General features: G+C 45.1%; 1 non-coding gene across 1 annotated transcript; it reads left to right on the forward strand.

The window, feature by feature from the left end:
- LOC144714093 (small nucleolar RNA R71) lies at window positions 1-106 on the forward strand. The gene has a single exon (XR_013584248.1). It is a non-coding gene; the product is annotated as a small nucleolar RNA R71 (small nucleolar RNA).
- The last annotated feature ends 23,778 nt before the right edge of the window (window positions 107-23,884 follow it).

Raw genomic sequence — 23,884 nt, forward strand, 5'->3', positions numbered from 1 at the left:
ATGCCATTGTGGGGGCACTTCCTAATGAGCCCCATCAATCTCTCCCATGCTTCGCTAAATGTATCATTTCCCTGCTGAAAATTTCTAATTTCTCTTCTGAAAGAATTTGTCCTAGCCACTGTATAATATCTTTTTAAGAAGCTCTTCTCCATATCATTCCATGATTCAAAATTTGTTCCCAATGTTCTAAACCAATCCTTGGCTCTATCCTTAAGGGCATGAGGAATAGTTTCATTCTCACAACTTCCTTTGAAATTCTGGGGTAAGTGCAACTATCACATGCTTCATAAAATTTTTCTAAGAAGTCATAGGGCTCTTCGTTTGCCTTCCCCAAAAAGGACGGTAATAGCTGAAATTGGTGTGGATCGATTCTAAACATCACATCTTCTCCAATCGGGGCAGATATCCTGGTTAAGATGGGGGTTTCTGCTGGTGTGGAATACTCTCTAATCCTCCTCCGTCCATCGTTAACTACCTCAGGGTTTCCTATTCCATTACCTATTGGGTCCATTGGTACGGGTCTAATCAATATCTCCTCTACAAATGTGGGTTCGGTGAAAGACGACTCGGGTGTGGTGGAATCTACTACAGGGGGATTTCTGTCACTGCTCCCTGATTCAAATCCAGACCGAAGCTTCATACAAAACCACTAATTCAAACACAACACTCGTTAGTCGTTAAAAACCAAATACCGTCTTAAATCAAAATCAATAATAAGGAGACTTAACAAACTCGTGAGCAACAATTAACCACTGTGTTTACAAATAAAAATATGTTGAATTCCTAAGTGTTGCCTCCCCAGCAGCGACGATGGGTGATAAGCCGAAAATAGGGGTGAAAATTATGCAAATTTTTAGCCCTTGTCGTTGTGAATTTTTGGCTTATGCAATAAAATTTATAAAACTCTACTTAATATGTATAGTGATAAGTATGAGTGTCGTCCAAGGGAGGCAAGTAGGAATTTCAATTTGATTTAATTTTTGGTGTTTTAGATCCTAATTAGAGTGAATTTGATCTTCAATGAGGATCAAGTCACCCTAATTAGGTGAGAATTTAGAGAGGGGGGTAGGAGAGATGGGAAGATTAGAAGAATTAAGAGCTCTAAATTTCCTTCTTTGATCCTAATTAAAGGATCCAAGAAATCATTTAGAGAGGTTGAAAGAGGGTTCTTAAAATGAGTTGGGTTGATTTTTCAGATTGATAATTCAGAACTAAAATGGGGTAAATTGAGACTTCTAAAAATTAAAACTAAATTTTTATAATTTTCTTTGTAATGCAATTGAATGCCCAGGTAAAATTCCTCAATTTCGCCTCTCAATCCTAATCAGGGCTTGTACATGCCGCTCAAGCCAAGCGATTTAGGAGTTCAGACTAGAATGGAGATGAAGAAACAAACAACTTAACCTATTTCATTCAAAATGCACAAAAGTTTGAATACAATGAAAGAAAAAAATACCAAAACTGTTGATCCAGGCTGGGACTCCTCTCTGTCTTGCAGCTGTGATGAAGCACCCTCCAGACTGAGCTCCCCTCGAAATTCAGCTTTTATACTTAGGTTATAGGGTAAAAATCACCATTTTACCCCCATTTAGTACTTAATATTTATCTATCAATGTAGGCTAGATCTGAATGATCTAACCGTACAGATAGAAAGAGGATCAAGACGAACAAATCCATAAAAATCATCTCAATCGGACTTCAGGATCAAAAGTTATTAATAAATCAATTTTAAACCAATTTAATCCATTAGATTTAAAATTGATTTATTTATTAGTTCCGTTTTTAAACACGCAATGACGTGTCGCTCTCTCCTTGGCTGGCGCATTTTGAATCCTCCTTTTGCAGAAAAGTCCTTAAAAGCCTGGAATTGTTTTTGGACGCCTTAAAAGTAATTGCGTATATGCCCTGGCGCACTCTCTCTCCTCCGATTTCTCCTAAAACACTAAAAATACATATTAAAAATTGCAATAAAACCCTGAATGATTTTAAATAGGATCTTTACGCCTGCCGTGGCGACCGAGAGGTGTTTTCAGGGTCTTTTGCAGCAAACGTTGCAAAAAGGCCCCGAAAAGTCTAGAAATTGCATAAATACATTTTTTCTCCTATAAATATGCCCTTTTTTCATAGAATAAATGCATTTCTTCTTGAAATAAATCCCAGAAAATTCCTAAAAATTTGTAAAAAATTCTAGAAAATTCTAGAAAATTCCCTGATTAATTCCCATGTTGATAAATGTCGAAATAAACTTTTTAATGTGCCATTTTCATCCAAAAATAATTATTTCGAGCTTCAATAAATCCTTAAAAATTCATATAATTAACAGAAAATTAGGGAAAAATCAGAAATTACTTGGAAGCATTATTTTTGTGTAAATATTTGATAACAACCCAAATTTAAGCCTTTTAAATGCATAAATCATGCTAATAACATGAAATAAAGACCGAAATTAGGGTGTTATCAATCGCCTCCCGGCCCCGTTATCGCTATTACAAACGTCAGGCCAGCCGTCACGAATCGGGTATGCTCACACCTTTTCTGTCTTACATTTTCAATTATTTCTTTAAGTGTCTCCCATGCGTGTCTCCAGCGCCGGGGTTAGGCTAGTGATAGATAGGAAAACGTCAGTGAGAAGAGGTATCTATTGGTACGATCTTGGTTGGCACTTCAAACGGTGCTCACACAAGCGGCAATAGTCGTACTCGTACAGTCTGCCCTCAACTCATCTTCCGGGTCATCAGGAGCCTAGTGGCATTCCCAGATCACACTTACCGTAGCTAGTGGTTGTTGGTGTTCGTCGACGACGGACATATACTTCTCATTGATTTCATCATTGCATCTTCACTTGCATTACATCCACATTAGTTGTCTCCATTGCTTAACATGATTGCCCTCTTCCTCCATGAGTGTAACATGAGCTGTTCGATCCTGACATCCATCATGTTACATCATAAATCCAATGACTGGGAGAGTTAGGGCACTTCTATTTATTCTCTTCTCCATTCTCTTTTTCTTTCATCTTGAATTTCTGATTCCAACTTGTTGTTAGAGGCCTAGAGCATCAGATTTCTTTGATCCATTCTTTTTCTACAATAGTGTGGGAGATATAGTTCTAGGGTGACCAAGATTCTAGAGAACGAGCACCACTTGGTCCTTGGGGAAGGGACAGCAAGGTTAGTGTGATATCTTGAATCTTTGATTTGAATTTTCTCATTTTTTGTCTAGGTAAAAAATCCAAAGGATAGCCTAGAATTCAAGCTTTCCAACACATCAAATGTCGCTAAATAATTCTTCATGTCACAAAAGTTACAATGATTTTTGTCCACTACTCGTTTATGCCGTAATTTTACCGCAAGAAGGGTGGCCAAAGGTTCTATTTGTCCTTAAAGTTTATTTCTTTCCCAAAAAATGTAAACAAATCATAAAAATCATAATTTAATTTTTTGAACTTATTAGAAATAACATAAATATTTATTTTTATTTATCATAAAATAATTATGGTCTTCAGTTAATTTTCTATTCAGAAAATATTTAAAAATCAAAATATATACAAAATCACAAAACAATTTCATTTTTGAATGTATGAGAATCACAATTTACTCTCTCATTAACTGATCCTTGTGGGTTCGACCCTTACCCTCATCTAAGTAAGAAATTTTTTATAAATATTGTTGCATAATTAAGAACCTTAAAATGACATATTTAACTAACATTCTGGTTTATCAACAGGAGTTGAAGCTCCAGAGTTACACTACCTCAAATTTCTTATCAGATCTAGATGATAGTAAATTTACATTTGGATTCATGTTCAGACTAAACGAGGCACACTATCTTTGAAGAGTTCCAAGCATAACACTACTACAAATGCGGCAACAAAAGCTACACACTTTACAACAACTAAGACAACAAATGAAGTAGTATGGTTGAAGAAATTCATCACAGAACTTGCATTGTTCCATCCATCTCAGAACATATTCCATTGTTGTGTGACAAAAATGGTGTAATAGCACAAGTAAAAGAGCCATGGTCTCATGAAAAGTCAAAACACATTATGATGTGATTTCACTTGATTAGGGAGATTATTGCTTGAGGAGATATTGTGATGGAAAGGGTTCTATCGACCAACAACATAGCAGATCCATTAACAAAGTCACTAGCTTATGAAGCATTTGAGTTTTACTATAAGAAAATGGGATAGTTGAATCAGTGTGATTGGATTTAGTCCAATTGGGAGATTGATGAATATTATGTCGCCATTAAGCCAAATCAGATCACCATGATTTATTTAAGTTCATTGAACAAAATAATAGTTTATTATCATTCAATCATGAGGTTTATAATGAAGTCCATGAATATGTGCAATGACCTAGTGAATTATGATGAGACCATAATACAATGATTGCTAGTCTTTAAACGTATTCCTTTTGATCGATAGTCGAGGTGGACATTGAATTATCCTGATAGAATAACACTATCTAATCCTACTTATACTAAAAGTATGGTTGATCTTGTGGCTATTAGAGTGACGAAACTAACGATAGATATTGGGTGATCTTTAGAGAAAGAGATCATTGAATTGGTCAGAAGAATCCCTAAATGATATTAAACCTAAACGTCAATCAGATTGATTCATGACGTGGTTGTATAAGTGAATAAGTGACCTAAGACACCAAGGACATCTTATAGATGGACGACTATATTTTGACTATGACTTACGAGTCTCTAATAGGGATCGCCCATCCTGAACAGGTATCAGATTACAATATCGAGACGAATGCTATACTGATACCGAAAATCAAATTTTTGGTATCTATTTTTTCTGATATCTGGATATCGGATAACAATATCGGATATCAGTTGCTACATTACCGATATCTGATATCGGTATATGTCTTGATGTTGTCATCCGCCTCCATCTCTGGGGGAGGATGCTGATATCAGATATCGGAGTTGGATATCGGATTCCGATATCCAACTTAGAGAGTTGTATAAAAATATAATTTAATCATCGTAGTTCAACAGTTGGAGAAGATTTACGTGGGCCAGCGGGTAAGCAGAGAGCGTACTAATTAACCATGTAGCTTGTATAATATATACAGTGCAAACTCTTTTTTCTTCCATATGGGATTACAGGATGTGGAGTTTAACATTAAACTCTGAATCCTTCTGTCCCATATGGTAGAAATTAGAAAGTTTGAACAGTATTTATTGAAAGAGTAAATAATATGTTATATATATATTTATTAAATATATTACGCATATTACGGGCTAATAATGTAGTAATTATTTATTATAGTATTATTAAATAATTTAATATATATCCTTCCTTGTTCAATATATGAAGCATTAAATTTCTGTTTTCTTCCACATGCAACTATAGGATTCAGAGGTGATGTTAACTCCAAATCCTGTTATCCCATATGGAAAAAAATCAAAAGTTTGAGCTCTATATGTTAAACGAGGTGGAGTAAATGTTAAAAACACGTGGTGATGTTTGCATAAATTATCTAAAATGATGATAAAAATTGAGTTTTCAGTTGATACCGGATATCGATATTCGGATACTGGTTTTGATATCTGGATATTGAAATCCAATATCCGGTATCTGATATCTGCTCGTCCTATGCCATTCGATAGCCATCTCTTATGTCCGTCTTCACCTATCGAACGGATCTCGTCCAATATCCGATATCAAATACTGTCCCCTTTTTTTACATCGGATATCGAATGTTCGATACCAGACGGATATTGGACGGACAATCCCTAGTCTCTAACCACAATATTCAAACAAATCATGTCTCGGATGTAGGAAGATGTCGATGGATATGATTGAGTGGTCAAGACGGGACCATCCACCCTCAGTATAAGAGGAGATTGACTCAAGGAAGATGATGTAGCAAATCCTTGGCCAGTTACTGAGGACATTGGAGAAGGCATTCTCCAATGATCCCTGTTACACATCTGTACTAATTGAATAATCGATTAGGGTTTGGCGATCAACCATAACCTAAATCATTTGAGAGTCTTACGTGGATAATGGATTCTAGATATATGGGAATCGATGATGGTAAAGGTTCCACAAGAGAGTTTGAACATTATAGAGCATGAGGTGTAGTGTGGCACCCCATAGGTGGAAACTTAACCTATAAATTGGGTTAAATTGATCCTTTAGTTACTTCATCTATATGTAGATATAGTTAATTAATAAGGATGACTAATAATTTTTATTAGGCCACTATAGTTCCTCACAAGGTACATACAATGTATTCAATTTAAAGACCACTTTGGAATTGATTACAGCTTTTGTTGTATAGAAAAACCTATTTTATATGATTGAACAAAGGCACTAGAACCTAACAAATTGCACCCACCTACATGGTGAGTGAAGAGGGCGCAATACAAATAAAGAGATTCTATGCATGTATAGGTGTGATTTAAATGAGAGATTTTTACCTACTTTATATAACATGCATCTTGTCTTACCTTTTCTGATACATGACTAAATATTCCATTTACTCAGAGACATGTGGCACGCATTCAATGGATTGTAATAATGGCACTTGTTGGTGTCATTTGATTGTGTAGATCAAATTCTTACATAGGAATGCTTTGATTACAATCTAACAACTTAGATCATTTCAATCTCTTTTACTCCTATTTTCAGGTTGAGATATAGCATAATGGCGATGTCCAAACTAGATCAAATGCAATCAAACAGGGGAAAATCAAATATAATACTTGCCCATTATTTATGGTGAATCAAAGGGTGCCCCATTGTGCAATCCTAGAATGTACAATCTCCAGCAGATTCATATGGTGACCAAGCTGTATCACATCATAAATGATAAAAATCAAAAGGCCCAAATTGCGTCTGCATTTGATCTTGATGATCCGACGGTCTTGTAGCTTTTTGACATTGATTAAAGGTTCATCCAACCACATCGTTACATGTGGTTGAATCCGAGGCCTTCTGATGATCAGTTCCAAAACCAACCATAAATACATCATATTACCAAAGTTACAAAATTGAGTGGCCCAAAATGCTCAAAGTTCAAATAGCCTTTACTTTTTGATATCCCTAGTGGTTTGGCTGAAATTTTGTGTCTCAATGCACCTCTTTACTTTCAAAATCCAGCATCTCATATCATATAAATATGCTAGAAAAGTTAATCTTTTTTCACACTTTCTTGTGTACTCCTAGCATTGGCTATCTTTGTGCAACAAGTGCCTCATAAATTGTCAAAACTGAGTTCTTCCTTCTTGAAAAGAGTGTTTCTTCCCTCGTTTCAATATTCATGTTTGATGCTACATGATCGTGGACGTCGTCGGGATGTCATCCGGTTGTCACAGAGCATGGTGACTCAGTGTCGATAAGTAGATGACGATATCGGACTATGGCCAGGGGTGTCGTGCGACAGTGAATCCTAACGGCTAGGAGCTACGATGCAATGCAAAATGCGTCTACTTGAGGTATGTGCAAGCACCGATTAACAATGGAGTCCGACTCCCGGGAAATCGACGGAGTCACCCGGTGGTGGGTGGTTAGACCTCTCGAGCCTTGTCCGAGGGGGTCGAGGATGGTAGGGCGCCGAACGGGTTGTTTTCCCTTCGGATTGTGCTCACCGGGGATGAGCAAGCCCGACTTGTACCAAACAGGGAAGACACTCGAGATTTGTGAGTTTTCACTCGTCTTGTCCCGCTCACCTACGTCTAACCCGAGTGCCGTGGAGGCAATACGACTATGCACTGAAAGAAATAAGAGATAGGGCAGAGTTGACATACCACGTCGGGGTCCGCTGATCGCGGTTCCTGACTTCGTGCATTCGTCCTAGCGCGTAATGTGAGTATCAAATGGGTGGTGCACAGATGAGCGAGCGGGGGACGTCATCGGGCATGACTACTGACGGTGACCAGGCTCACAAACATGGTGTTGACGGCTACTAGGCGCCGGCAGTCGGGGCAAGCACGGCACGCGAACAGCCCCGGGGTGGGACTGGAACGGGAGCGCCAGATGCCATGCGCAGACTGGAGGTTGCTGGGCACAGGGACGTCAGTGGCAGCGAGTGCTGAAAGCGGCCTGTGCATTCGGTCAACACCGTTGTCTCACAGGTGTGAAGTGAGCATGAGGAGAACCTCTGTGGCACAATGGCGCGAAACAAATGTTGTGCAGTGACGTCGGGCACGAACGGGCAAGGAGCGGCAGCAACTGGTGGTAGATACACTTGCAGTGCGGGCGCCCGACACGGTTAGTCCACTTCAAATTATGTGCGCGGGTGAGCGGCAGTCCGGTGCAAGTGCCGGACGACGTCGGCCGAGGCGAAACACATCCGGTCAGCACAAAGGCAGCAGTGCGACACGGTGACGGTGCAACATGGTGACTCCCAGGCACATGGTGGGTGGCAGTCGCGCAACGGGAGGGATGGTGAGTGCGGGCTCTGCGGAGGCGACGCGCCGGCGAACGGTGCCGGGATGCGGTGGAGAACTGCGTTGGCAGATGACGGGCGGGTTGCGGCGGTCGCACACAGGGGCGACGTCGGCGCGGTGGGAGGTTGAGGAGATTGGTGGCGGTGGGCGACCCCCACGGTGGCGTCGTCTTACTCTCCCCTACTTCCTTCTCCTTCCCTTTTCTTGCATCCTTCTCTCCTTCTCCCTCCTTCTCCCTTCTTCTTCTCCTTCCTCCTTCTCGATCGTGAGCGGTGACCCTTCTCTCCTTCTCCCTCCTTCTCCCTTCTTCTTCTCCTTTCTCCTTCTCGATCGTGAGCGGTGACCCTTCTCTCTTTGAGAATAAACTTTCGTTCAAAAGAAAGAGATAGTCAGAAGGGTAGCGTTTTAGGGCGCCCAACCTGTCCCTTTTATAGGGAGTTTGGATGGGCCTTAACACAACAAGCCCAAACCAAAAGAAAAGAAAGGAAAGGTAAAGGAAGAGAAAAGAGAAAGAAACGTAAGGAAGAGAAACAAAAGGGGAAGAGGAGGGAATTGTCTACCCCTTTAGTGGTGGTGGAGGGGAAGTCCTTATAGGTCGGATTTCCCGTCACTACAACGAGTAAGGTGAGATAAAGAGGCGGGGAACGAGAGGTAGAAGCAACGGAAAGGAAAGAAACACAGAAGAAGTCCGAACGAAATGACGAAGTAAAATAAAAAATAAAGGGCCCGTTACCTGGGATATTTGAATCCGGGCATGCGCGTCATCGCTTTAGCTTGCGGTGTGGGTTGGACGTGCATCAGCGGTGATGTCGCTGATGAGGTTGACGTCTCTGAAGATGATCCTGGGGCCTCGGGCTGCATCGTGCCATCACTACACATTGAAGCTTGTGTAAAATATACCTGCTTAGGAAAAATTGAATATCAACAAGAACATCACCTCATAGAGGCTTGGTATTAACAATTTTAGATCTAGACTTTCTGTTATTTATCCTTATTTTCACTCTGATTCTATCATTCCTGAACCTAATTCAATTTTTCCAAGTTTCATTTGAATTTTCAGAGCATCGAAGGAAGCTTTAAAAATTAAAATTCATCGACCGCTCCATATTGTTATCATCATATTGCTAAATCCATTTTGACGTTTCTCCTACAGTCCATCTCGTCAACTCTCCAATTATAATCATAAGTAAACCTGATTCAGATCTAATTACCATTCCTCTTCATGGTTTAACCCCTTTATCACTCTATACCTGGTCATTTTGTGGGAAAAGCAAAATCTAGTAAATTTACTAGTAAATCTAGTAAATCCAATTATAATCATAAGTTTGATTTGCCAAAACAACGAAGTAAAACCCTAAAATCAAAGTAGAGTTAGTATAAGCAGTCCATTTACTTGAGATCTCAAGGACATCTTGCACCTGAATGGATACATTGAGACTTAGACACACAAGTACCGATTCACAAGATTCAATCATGTTTGCTTCGATATAGCAAGAAGTATAGGAAGGTGATTAAGTGCTGAGGATGGGACTGTTTGCCTCGCAATGTAGAGACTGCCTTGAGGAAGAAGATGCATTAAATCCCTCGCCAGGTTGGTGGAGATACTTGAGAAAACGTTCTCTAGTGATCCCCGTTACATATTTGAACTAACTCAATGACAGACTAAGATTTGATGGTTAACCATACCCTAAGTGATTCATCTATTCAATGTAAAAAAATGGCAATTTGATCGTAACTCGAGTTTGAGCTGTAAAACTTGGCTGCTTCTCTCTCCTTCGAAAGCGGCGATTTAACTATAACTCTGTCATCTGACCTCCAATTAAGCTGAACTTGTTTCATTGGATTCAAAAGGTCAACAATCATTGGAAATGACCCAAATTGTCTCAAACGGAGCAGAAAAGCTCTGATTTGAGGGAAGTAAAGTTTCAAGGTTAGTTTTATTTTTGAAATTTTTATTTGCAATATCTCTTGCCCTAGAAGACAAAAGTACATCAAATTTGGGCTTCATTTGTTTGTCTTGGTGATATGTGTCGATTGGTACCCTTTGCTCCCCCAATTTTTAAATTTTTTTCTTTGATTTTTATGTTTTAAAACTCTCTATTCCATCCTAAATCCGCACAGGCCGCAATCTGATGTGGGTCGCCAGGTCTGATGGCCCTCCGAACTGGTCATATGACGTGGCTAACACGTCGGCCATCGTGGACAAGCTAGAGGGCCGTTCTTTAGATGTGTCCATGTCAGAAGAAGGCCAAATGGCACAATCAGCATTAAGATCCATCCAGGTCATCTGATCTGATAGCTTAGATGAAACTGAGGCCAAGATGTAAAGAAAACAAAAAAAAATTAGGCAGAAAAAAATTAAATTGTAACTGCCCAACTCCCGACAACATTAAATGTTGTTGAGATAAAAATAGTAAACACAAAAATCTGGACTATTCCCCATGACATGTGTCATGAGAACGATGGTCTTCATGATGGACTCCCCGTGAACCCATCGCAAATTCAAACCTAAGAGTCATTGGCATTAAATGCCAATGGTGCAATTACTCTACCTTTTCCCATGGATACCAAAGAGTGTGTCACATCAGATCCAATGGCAAATCAGGAGCTCCCAGCAAGAATGAAGTCACTAGAGCCCACCTTCCTCTTAGTGCAACCTCAATAACCATAGGGCACATCCAACTTGGTCGAGTCAAACCGAGCCGACTCTGTCAAGTTGGAATGAGTCTTCTAGGTTGATTCAATTGAGTTTAACCTAGTCGACTCAACCAAGTCAGCCTAGGTCGACCGGATTGACTCGGCAGATTTTGATTGGTTGACTCGACTGAGTTAAATGGGGTTGACCAGGTTGACTAACTCGAGTTCGATCGGGTCAACTCAGCCAAGTAAGATCGGGTCAACTCAGTCGAGATCGACCGGGTAGACTCAATTGAATCAGACTGGGTTGATCAGGTTGACTTAGCTGAGTTTGATTGGGTCATCTCAATCGTGTTAGATCGAGTGAACCAGGTTAACTCAATCGAGTTCAACCGGGTCAAATTGGACATGTATGGGCAGGTTGACGGGGCCAATCTAACTAAACCCGACCTGATTGCCTTGGCCGAGTCTGATTGAGTTGACTCTATTGAGACCGACCAAGTTAACTCGATAGAGCCTGACTTGGTCGATCCAAGCCGAGTAGACTCAGCCAAACTCAACCGAGTTGACTAAGTCGAGTCTGACTCTGCCAACCTGGCTCGAGTTGAGTCGATGGATTCGGACCAGGTCAACTCAGCGAAGGAACTAGTCGACTTGACCTAGGTTTGCATTGCCTCGGCTGACTTAGGTAGAGTCAACTCAACCGAGTCAGGCCAACTTGACTCGCTTGAGTCAAACCTAGTTGACTCAGTCAAACCTCTATGAGCCCAACAAATTGATCTCGACCGAGTAGACTCAGCTGACACATGCTGAGCTGACTTGATCGTCTCAGGAAGGGTCAACCTTGTCTGAACGGGTCGGACAACTTGCATCTGACAGACATAGGCAACATGTAGCCAAATGAGCCGTCCAGCCCAAGTAGGAGGGGGGCAGCCTGCACTCGTACGGGTCGAACAGCCCGAGACCATCCGAGATGGCCAAACTAGGCCCATAGGGATCACACGAAATGGGCAGCCTAGGCATCAACAGGACGCGCATACTAAGCCCAGCTGGGTTGTACAACTAGAATCTCCACAGGCCGGGTAGACTGGGCCCAAAGAGGAGAGGTAAATTAGCAGACATATGACATGGGTGGCTAGATGTTTTGGCCCTTCACAAGTGACTCCTGTGCCACCACTTCCGAAGATTACACCACTACCACTTTATGATGACAGGATTCCAATGCGCGGCTATATATTATGGGGGGGGGGGGAATGCGATTAGTCAAATTCTCCAAAGAGGAGGTCTTTCAGATGCCTGAGCCATTCACATACACCCTTGTAGGGAGATTTGCTACTAAGCATCCCCTAATAGATGACATCGCGAGAACCTATCTCACTTGGGAAACTTCCTCGGCCATGTCGCCATTGGCGCCCGCAACCACGAGAGCGTCTTCATTCGTTTCCAACTAGAAGCTGATTTTAGAAAGCCTTGGAGCCAAGCCTATGGATGATTAATGGCACCCCTATTCACACCTTTTGTTGGATGGCCAAGTAGTCTAGCAGCACACGGGATTAGTACCCTCACTGTGTACTAGTATGGACCAGACTCCTTGGACTTCGACCCCATCTGTTCATGCCCAATGCCCTTGAAGCATTGGCCAGTGCAATCAAAACATTTATACCTCTAGACAAAGACATACATCTGTTCAATGCTCTAGTTATGTGTGGGTGTGCATTGAGATTGACCTATTGGAACCCATACAGCGTATGATCCTTTCCTGCAATGGTGACGAGCTGATTCATCAGCCAATAGTGTATGAGAATTTATTACAATTCTGTACACATTGCACCCTTCTAGGCTACACTATCCACAAGTGTCGCCAAAAAGCATTGCAAGCCACCTCGCCATCCCTAGTGGAATTCCTTTCTCCCTTGCCCTATAGTGACTATATTGTAGCGGCACATCCCACCACCCAAAGGTGTCGCTTTAATCAGCGACCGCCTCCCACTACACAGTCCGCCCCTACATCACATGGCTAGCTGAGTGTGCCGCCATCCCCCGTGCGGGCCCTTGTTGTGGCCAAACCAGTTCCTGCCAAGCCTACTCCTATAGCTCCACATTGGTTGAAAATGGTGCTGATAAGATCCCCAAAACTCCACCTAAGGCTAAGGATGTAACACCTACTACCTACCCATCGGTCATGGGTAAAGAGGTTTCCAATGTTGGACTCATTAGACGGGCTTAGTGATAGAGACTACATCGTAGTGGCGTAGAGCAGACCTAGTCCCCTAGCTCCTAGACAAACCGTGAGTCGCTCTCCCTCTAGCTCCTCTCACCCTCCATCCCCACGTACCTCACCCTCCCTTGCTATTAGACCTCCATTCCCCCATCCCTTACCACTTTCTACTGTTACATCCCCTACAACTTCTCCACATCCCTCTTGCCCACCTTCCCTTTTTCTCTCACCAGTATGCCAGCTATCCCCTATACATTCCTTTAGCAATCCACCTCCTAGTCACATGATGCCCTTTCCTCGCCACCTAACCCCCCCCACCACTCGCCAGCCGCCTCCTCCTCACCACTCATCGTCCCATCCCCACATTCCCATCATGTCGCTCCCCCACCCACCTGACTCATCCACTTCCATGCCTGACCTCCGTCTATCCCATATACCATTTGCTAGAGAGGAATGCTTGACCCACCGTCAAACTTCTCTTCCTAATGATGACACTTGTGGGGATACTAGTGGACTTGCTTCCACGAGCAAGGAGGATGATGCCTCCACATCTGAGGATTCAGATACAGACACACCTCTACCTCTTGGTCATCACTCAGATACCCCTCCCATCCGTCCCATATATAACACCTGATCAAGGGTGCACCATGCGAACATATAGTTTCTATGATTCCAAGTCTCATTAGGAATTGTCAAGAGATTGGCGACCCTTTCACACACTCCCATCTCCTATCACTTATCAATAAGCAAAACTAGGAATAATGGGGCTTATTGAGCCGATGACTTCATCAGATAATACCTATTCCATCACGAGGAGACTCAGAATGCATCATGTCTACTGTCATTCCTTAAATAAGCTCTTTCTATTTTGGACGCAAGCTTATTAGTTGGAAATTCTTGCGAAAGGGACTCAATATGTCACCTTTTCAGTACTGTACTCTCCGAAGCCTAACACGCTCACAATAGTCTATGCTTCTAGTAGACAACTTGTGCGTGAGGCCCTATGGGGGGTACTCAGCATATCCATTCCAACCCTCGGCTTCTTGATCTCGCTTGGTTTATAGCTAAGGATTTCAACTACATAGAAGTAGTCAATGAACGTCAGAGAGGTCGGGCGCCAAGGTCGAGGTCTATGCAAGCGTTCAACAACTTTATCCATCATGCTTCACTTGTGGATCCCCCACTATAGGTGAGAAGTGGTCATGGTACACTGAGCGCTAGGCAAATGCGCGTATGTACGAGTGGCATGACTGATGCTTCACAAATAGCACTACACTCATGCACTACATTATTAATATCAAGCTTTTGTCGAGATACTATTCTGAAAACTCACCAATCTTATTTCTCCCAGACAGGTGTGTGATAACACCCTAATTTCGGTCTTTATTTAATGTTATTAGCATGATTTATGCATTTAAAAGGCTTAAAATTGGGTTGTTATCATATTTTTACACGAAAATAATGCTTCCAAGTAATTTCTGATTTTTCCCTAATTTTCTGTTAATTATATGAATTTTTAAGGATTTATTGAAGCTCAAAATAATTATTTTTGGATGAAAATGGCACATTAAAAAGTTTATTTCGACATTTATCAACATGGGAATTAATCAGGGAATTTTCTACAATTTTCTAGAATTTTTTTACGAATTTTTAGGAATTTTCTGGGATTTATTTCAAGAAGAAATGCATTTATTCTATTAAAAAAGGGCATATTTATAAGAGAAAAAATGTATTTATGCAATTTCTAGACTTTTCGGGGCCTTTTTGCAACGTTTTGTTGCAAAAAGACCCTGAAAACAGCTCTCGGTCACCACGGCAGGCGTAAAGATCCAATTTAAAATCATTCAGGGTTTATTTGCAATTTCATTATTAATTTTAGAGAAAATCGGAGGAGAGAGAGTGCCGAAAGGGCATATACACGAGTATTTTTGGGCGGCGTTTGTTTACAATTGCTTGTTTTATTAAGGGCTTTCTTGAAAAAAAACTCAAAGAGCCTCCCACCTTGTCGATGTGGCGCAACTTTAGCCGTTGGATAAAAATCCAACGGCGATCGTACATGTGTATGTGGCAGGAGGTAAGTTCACCGCCCGTGCGGCGCATACAATGCGCGTGCATGGGCGGTGACGTGGCGACACACAAGTAGGCAAAGGAACGAAAAAATGCACGTGTGCGTGCGTATCAAAACGTACGCAAAATGCGCACTAACAAAAATTTAATTGTTTTTTTACTCTCTCGTCAAGGGTACGTGGCGCGATGAGAGAGTGCCCGCCAAAGGAGTTGAAACGGCGCAGCCAATGGGAAGTCGACACGTCATTGCGTTTACTAATAAATAAATCAATTTTAAATCCAATGGACTAGATTGGTTTAAAATTGACTTATTAATAACTTTTGATCCTGATGTCCGGTTGAGATGATTTTTTTATGGATTTGCTCGTCTTGATCCCCTCTTTCTATCTGTATGGTTGGATCATTCAGATCTAGCCTACATTGATAGATAAAAATTAATTACTAAACGGGGGTAAAATGGTGATTTTCACCATGTGACCTAGGAATAAAAGCTGAATTTCGAGAGGAGGGGCTCATTCTGGAGGGTGCTTCATCACAGCTGCAAGACAGAGAGGAGTCCCAGCCTGGATCAACAGTTTTGGTATTTTTTTCTTTCATTGTATTCAAACTTTTGTTCATTTTGAATGAAATAGGTTAAGTTGTTTGTTTCTTCATCTCCATTCTAGTCTGAACTTCTAAATCGCTTGGCTTGAGCGGCATGTACAAGCCCTGATTAGGATTGAGAGGAGAAATTGAGAAATTTTACCTGGGCATTCAATTGCATTACAAAAACAATTATAAAAAAATTTAGTTTTAATTCTTAGAATTCTCAATTTCCCCATTTTAGTTTGAATTATCAATCTGCAAAAATCAACCCAACTCATTTTAAGAACCCTCTTTCAACCTCTCTAAATGACTTCTTGGATCCTTTAATTAGGATCAAAGAAGGAAATTTAGAGCCCTTAATTCTTCTAGTCTTCTCATCTCTTCTATCCCCCTCTCTAAATTCTCACTTAATTAGGGTGACTTGATCCTCATTGAAGATCAAATTCACTCTAATTAGGATCTAAAACACAAAAAAATAAAATCAAATTGAAATTCCTACTTGCCTCCATTGGACAACACTCATACTTATCACTATACATATTAAGTAGAGTTTTATAAATTTTATTGCATAAGCCAAAAATTCACAACGACAAGGGCTAAAAAAACTCGCGTAATTTTCACCCCTATTTTCGGCTTATCAGTGTGCACGTGTTTCTAGGCCTCTATTTTGATTCTAGGCTATGTGGCTTGAACATGAAGCTTTTTATAGTTTTGTGCATCACCATTGGCACAGAGTGATTTCCACATTGCCTATGGAGAACTTCAGCTGTAAACTGAGGAATCTCAAATTCCATCTAAGATGGTGGAATAGACGTGTACTCGAGGATGTGCATGCACTGGTCGAAGCGCTCAAGATGGAGCTAGCAGCCATCGAGCGACAACTACATATATTTTCACCTCAAAAATTGCATATTCAACGGTTGCGAGAAGGTGACAGAAACACACATTTTTTTCGCACCATGACGAGACATAGAGCTCAACCTAATTGTACGACCCTATTAGGGGTGTATAATCAAGACCCAAACCAGATAGCGACAACTAGTGTCATGAACTATAGGTCTCTCCTTACATCACAACTGATTGAAGTGAGTGAGAGTCTACTTGAATCTATCCCACACTTGGTGGACGACCAGGAAACTGCCATATTTACTGCCCTTCCAATGAGAGCAGAGATCAAGGAGGTGGTCTTCTCCTTTAGTATGAACAAGGCCTCGGGGCTGGGTTGGTTTTTCGCAGAATTCTACATATCTTGTAGGGATATCATAGGCATTAACTTGGTGGTAGCTATCTAAGAGATCTTTACACTCAAATTCTTACCTAGAAGCTGGAAATCCACTCTCCTAGCACTCATCCCATAATTGGATGATCCAGTTTCTTTAAGAGACTTTCACCTTATTAGTATTTGTAATGTATGCTACAAAGTTGTATAAAAAATCTTTCACCTCATCTTGCCTGAACAATAAGGTTTTGTCAAGGTCTGATAAATACATGACAATATCATGCTAGTTAACAAGTTAGCACAACCATTGGACACTCATATTTGGGGTTCAAACGTCATCATCAAACGTGATATGGAGAAGGCTTTTGATAGAGTCGAGTGGAATTTTTTTATTACCATCGTGTTACGATGCTTTGGTTTCACCAATGCATTCATCGCTCTTGTGGAGTTTTGCACTAGAGAAAATCACTTCTTTCTCTTGGTGGACGGAAACTCCACGAGTTGCTTCACTGCCACGTGAGGTCTCCGACAAAGTGACCCTATCTCACCCACTCTTTTCATATTGATGGAGGAGGCCATTACCAAATCACTCACACAGCGGTTGCCCGAGGCCTCATCCAACCATATTTTAAGAAGAGGGGCTGCCCGATCCTATCACATTTTCTACTCGCAGATGATGCCATCATTTTCCTCAATGGATCTAAGAAATCTATTATGGAACTCATGAGTATACTCACAACATATGAGCGGGCTTCCGCTTAACTCGTGAATGCCTTGAAGAGTAGCTTTATGGTCGGTCCCTCCGCCACCATAAAGCACTCATAGATTATCCAACACTATATGCATTACCCCCGAGGATACCTTCCTTTCAACTATTTTGGATGCCCCATATTTCGTGACCCAGCGAGACATCATTATCTTGATGCCTTGTTGGCCAAGTTTAAAAAGAAACTATGTTTTCTATCCTCTAGATGGCACATCCAACTTATTCGCCATGTCCTCATGAGCATCCCATTGCCTATCATAGCAGTCCACTCGCTCTCGCTCACAGTCCTTTGCTATGTGGAGAGACTATGCATGTGTTTCCTATGATCGGGTCACCTAGAGGAGATCATAAACACAACTGGGTTTATTGGCAGAAAGTATGTCGACCGACGGACGAGGGGGGTCTCGGGATCAAACACCTTGGGGAAGTCCAAGACATGCTTCAAAAGAAGCTCATGTGGTGTATGCATACCACAAAATCCCAATTGGAGAGTTTCATCTTGGCCAAGTCTGGTGAGTGGGCTCATCGAGAGACAAATATCCAGGGCAATAATTGGTGGCAGACTTGGCACAGTCATTGGCTAGAGATATCCAATGTGACCTCATTGGCACGTTGGCCAAGGCACGATTAGTGCATTATATGATACATGGCTCGCCGACACATCCTTAGCCTGTCATCCTCACTTCCTTCACCATAGGCTGCAATTGACTATGGCATAGTTGCTCACGGAGAATACGCGACACCTACATGAGAAACATGGTCTTCCATAAGATACCTTACCAGAAGCTATGGCTACTACTATAGGGATCTCTCATGATCACCCTATTTGGACACTCACTGATGGAGGACCATCTCGAGGATGACGCCACGATGACGAAGAACCATCTCGATGATGAGGCGACGAGACGTTGTCAGCCACGCCGAGCAGCTCGCGCGACGCTCGCCACTCGGGGTTTAAGTACCCCGCATAAGAACTTTTATCTTTTTACTTATGCTCATTTTCATGTGTGTTTGTATTTTCGGATTCGTGGACTGGGCCAATGTTGTTGGGCCCCGTCCTCGTCATTTTTACTTTTTATGTTTGTATTTTGAATTTTTAAGGAGAGGCTGAACCACGTCTCGTGACGGTTTGTCCTCTCCCACGTTCACTTGGCACCCATCCTCACTATATAAGGGGATGGCATGCCCAAGGTACACCTTGGAGTCATTGTTGAAAAGTTTATTCACAATTCGTCTCCCCCCTATCGTAGAGAGTAGTGTAGGGGGTTTGGCTAGCCCCACCCCACGTCGAGATCACTCCGTGGGTAGAGCCCACGTCTCTCCCGTCGAGATCACTCCGAGGGAGACGTGTTAAAGTGCACCGTCGAGATCACTCTGGTGCCAGGAAAGAGTTTCAAGAAGCCGCCGCCATCAAGAATTGAAAGAGGCCTTCGTCGAGATTACTCCGGGGGTCTTGGGAGATTCAAGAAGCGTCACCGACACGCCATCAACCGGGGAAATCTGCTCCGCCGAGGGAGCACACCCCAGATCCATCAAGAACTCCTCTTTCTTGGAGGGTTCTTGGTTGTTACAGTTCAAGAAAGCCATTTCTTGGTACCTTTTCTGATGGCGCGTCACCACCGGTCGTCATCGAGCCAGCAGAAGAGGAGCAGCAGGACTTCCCCGACTCAGCACCCGAGGAGCCGGCACTACCCAGCTTGCCACCGAGACGAGTCCAGCCACCACGACGAGCCGCCGCAGCAACACGGGATCCCGCATTCCGTTACTCGGCATGACGCGAACGCCGACCACCGGAGCACACCGTTACAGTCGGTTACTTTATCTTATAGTTTTTCCCTTTACTCGTATTGTCGTGTAGCGGGGGAAGGGCCATAGGCGGAACCCTTTTCCCCCTTTTTCTTTTATGTTGGGCCTGACAAGCCCATTTCCTATTTTCTTGCTTATTTTCTCTCCTTTTTTCTTTTGTGTTATTGGACTAAGGAAGGGCCATCTCACCCATATATAAGGGGAAGAGGTGGGCGCTTCCCTTACCTTGACCTAATATTTGAAGAATTGCACTTTGAGAAAGAAGGGGTGACGTAGGACGACTATGGGATGGACGATTTAGGGCGGATGACGAGGCTATGGGTAGGAATGGGTTAAGGGATAAAACAATCCACAGAAATCACGGTCGATTCTCGGACTTAAAACCGATGAAATCTGGTGGTGCAGCTCCGACCCTTATCGAGGGCGGGAGTACTGTCTTCCCCCACCGCGACGATGCCTAAGCACCGAAATCAATACCTCGAATTCACGTCGCGAAGAAACACTCGAGAAAAGGAGAGAAGAAGAGGAAATCCAAGTCTAATTCTGACGGCGGTGGAAACTTCCCGAGAAAATACTGAGCGGAGAACACGTCGACACCACAGGGTTCAGGTATACCTCAGCACCGTAGTGCGTGTAGAGGCTGCAGGTAATTCTGCTCGTGGCGGCGGCGGCGTGATACTGAACGGCGCTCCGGCGTTGTCCGCCCTGGTTGACGCGTTATGAAGCGGGACGCCGGGTCGGGCTCGACGAACTCCAGCGCGCGGCGCACGGAGTGCGCGAGCGCACGGAGCACGGAGCAGCGCTGAGCGCGAGCGCGCGGAGCGCTGCAGCTTGAGGCGCCGCCGACGGCGCGCAGCGCCGCGCGACGCGCGGCGTGCGAGGCGCACGGCGCGCGGGATGGCACGCGATGGCGTCGCGGTCGCGGCGTGTGACGCGCGGCTGCGCGGTGATGACGACGGCGGCGGCGCGGCGTGGCGGCGGCGGCGACGGTGATGATGACGGCGACGGCGGCGACAGGAAGTTTAGGCAAGATGAGGGGTAGGGCAATCCTCCAAGAAGAGTTAGAAAGAAAACTCAATTCTTGAATTATGATTGCCTAATGAGTTCTTGAAACAAATGACCTTATATAGGCCTTGGAGGAAAGAGAAAATAACTAGAAAATAAGACGCAAGGGAAAACGTGCATCACGTCACGCCAAAGGGCAGTTGTGGATCTGCCTTTGGCGTCGTGTCATGACGCGCGTGGAGACGTGCGCGGGTGGTGACGTGGCGGACGACGGTTGTGGCGTGTTGACTTCTTCGTTGACTCCTGTTGACCGAGGTGGGTTGACTTCTGTTGACTTCATCTTTGGATCCGTAACGTCTGCTTTGACCCCGACTGCCTGCGGTGACGTGTCCCAGGCTGATGCATTGGCGTCCTCGCCATCAAGGGGTCAGGTCGTGGAGAAAAAGAGAAGAAAGAAGAAGAAGAGGAGAAAGAAGAAGAAGAAGAGAGGAAAAAGAGAAGGGAGAGGAAGGAAAGGGAAGAAGAAGGAAAGGGAGAGGAAGGAGGAAGGGAGCCGCCGCCGCCGCCGCCGTCGCGCGCCGCCCCCGCACGCCGCCGCCGTTCGCGCGCCGCCCCGAGCGCCCCTGCTGTTCGAGCGCCGCCGCTACGCCGCCCGCGCCGCCCGCGCCGCTCAGCGCACCCGCCGCCCGCTGCGCCGCCGCGCGCCCGCGCGCCGCGCGCGCTGCGCCGCCCGTGCCGTCGCTGCAGCCGTGCCGACCGCGCGCCGCTGCCGCGCGCGCCCGCGCCGCGCCGCCGCCCGCGCCGCCGCGCGCCACCGCCGCGCGCCCGCCGCGCGCCGCGCCGCTGCGCCGACCGCGCGCCCGCTGACGCGCCACCCGCGCGCCCGCCGCCGCCCCCACCGCGCGCCCGCCGCCGTGCCGCCCGCGCCGCCGCCGTGCCGTCCGCGCTGCCGCCGTGCCGTCCTCGCCCACCGCCGGCGCTGCCCGGTCCTAGCAGCGCTTCGCCAGCTGCGCCCGCTGGTGTCTTTGCGACACCAGCGCGTGCGTAACAGCGCGGCGCGCGGTGCATCGTCGCCGTCTGCTGCGCCCGCTGGCCGTGCTCACCGGTGCCTTAGGCGCTGGCCGTGTGCCTCGCCTCGCGCGTGCCGCCCGTCCGTGATCCGCGGCGCTGGGGTTCCCGTTCGCTCACACCGACGCGCGCCCCCTCCGCAGTCAACCTCCGGCACCCCGACAACTCCCCCTCGGACGGAAGATCCAGTACTCTGCTTCACTCGCCGCCTTTACGCTTCGTCATTTATTTCCCTCAGTATTCTTCAGATTGCCTCCACCGCGCCGGGTTAGATAGGTGAGTGAGACAGATTGAGAGTACGACGAAACAAAGACGGCGTCTTACCTGTCCGGTCTGAGTGGGGCGCCCGGCAGCGTGTGAGCATTCCAGTGGGAGTTACCCCATTCGACGGCGTGCGCGCCCTCGACCCGCCTCGGACGACTTGGAGGGCTGGTTCAACCTAGCTAGGCGACCCCGTCCCCGCTCCGGATTGGCTCTCATAGCTTGTCGGCGCATTGCACGTACCATAGTCGGACCATCATCCTCGTTATCGTCATACATGCATTTCTGTTCTCCGCATATCCATCGGTTGACGTCGTGGACGTAAATCGATTAGTTAGTGATACGACACCGAGTTCCTACCCTCGGTGACGGTCGGACGCCGTTGAGACGACGTCCGGCATCAGACCCCTTTCTCGTGTTGACCCACTTAAGGGGGTCTTTTGACCTCTCCCCCTTTATAAGGGAAGGGGGGGCACCCTAATCACTTAGACCAGGAATTTATCAAGTTGCTGTTTATCATATTCTTGGTCTCACCCTCTTGAGAGGAAAGAGAAAGGAAAAGACAAAAGAAGGAAAAGAAGGAAGGACATCATAACGGGGAAGAAGATTTGGCAGAACGGGCAAGGACGCTGGGGACGCTTTTGCCCCTTCTTGTTCCAGCCCCTTTTGTCTCTCTCGATCACACCTCTAGGCCACATCTGTCATGGCCATTCCTGTCCCGGAGCCCAAAAGGTTGTCCGCAGACTTCTGGCATCACCTCGTCCTTCCCCAGGTGCTCCCGCACCCCTCCCTCCAAGCGAGTGCCTGAAGGTTGTCTGGATCTTCACTCACGCCAATTCGGTCCAAGGCACATAGTTGCGGCCTTCGTGCATCGCTTGCCAGAATTTTGTGGCCTGTCGAGGGTTAGGCCCTACGGTGACGTCTCTCTTTGCTGCCGTCTAGAAGAAACCTGGCTGATCCGCCACTAGTTAACGCACGCAACCCTCCGCAGGCCGCGTTATCGTGACCTGTACCATGCGACGAAGTTTAGAGGCACTCTCAGTCACTCCGCGCGGTGAGTCGTGTGGATGCACCAGTATCGAACGACCCCTCCCACTACGTTGTAACGTGGATTGCACTATCGAATCAGTGCCTCTCCTTCCTGCTCAACGGCCTATTTGGAGATGCCCTTTACCTGTTGGACCACGAGCTTTAACTGCCTGGTTTGGTGTTTCCCTCCTGCTAGCACGTCTGCTGGGTTGCATTCCCCTATGGCCGTCTAGCCTGGGAGTCGCTGCATTGGTCGTGCTCATGTTCAATCATCAGCACTCTCCCCGTGGTCGTCGCAGTCACCGCTAAATGATTGCTCACGCAGACGTAGTGTCTTGTAGGGCACGTGATAGCGGTCGCTGGATTTACTTTGACCTTATCGCTTGGATCGCGAGGTTGCCGCCCACCTCTCTTGTCTTCATCTTCGACTCCACCAAACGGCTCCGACATCATTACGCTAGTTGAGCTGTCGTTGCTCTCCAGCATCTTTCAGCCACACTCGCTCCGATCGCCGCTGACTGTCGACAACACTGCTCAACCGGCCACCGTCGATGAGATACACCGTCCTCTCCTATCACTCGTTTATTTACTTCTTGTAGTGTACTTTCATCTTAACTCCACTACGCTCGGGCTAGGTAGGCGAGAGAGGTATTAAGAGAACTACGACCTTTGAGTGTCTTACCAGTACGGACGAGTACGTCCGTTACATGTGAGCCCTACGGACTGAGTCCGTTTGACCATAGATGCCTACATCACTCCAACGAGGCTCGAGAGGTCACAGTCGCCGTCACCCGATGACCTC

The sequence above is a fragment of the Wolffia australiana genome, chromosome 16 (genome assembly GCF_029677425.1).
Source record: "Wolffia australiana isolate 7733 chromosome 16, ASM2967742v1".
NCBI classification, from domain to species: Eukaryota; Viridiplantae; Streptophyta; class Magnoliopsida; order Alismatales; family Araceae; genus Wolffia; species Wolffia australiana.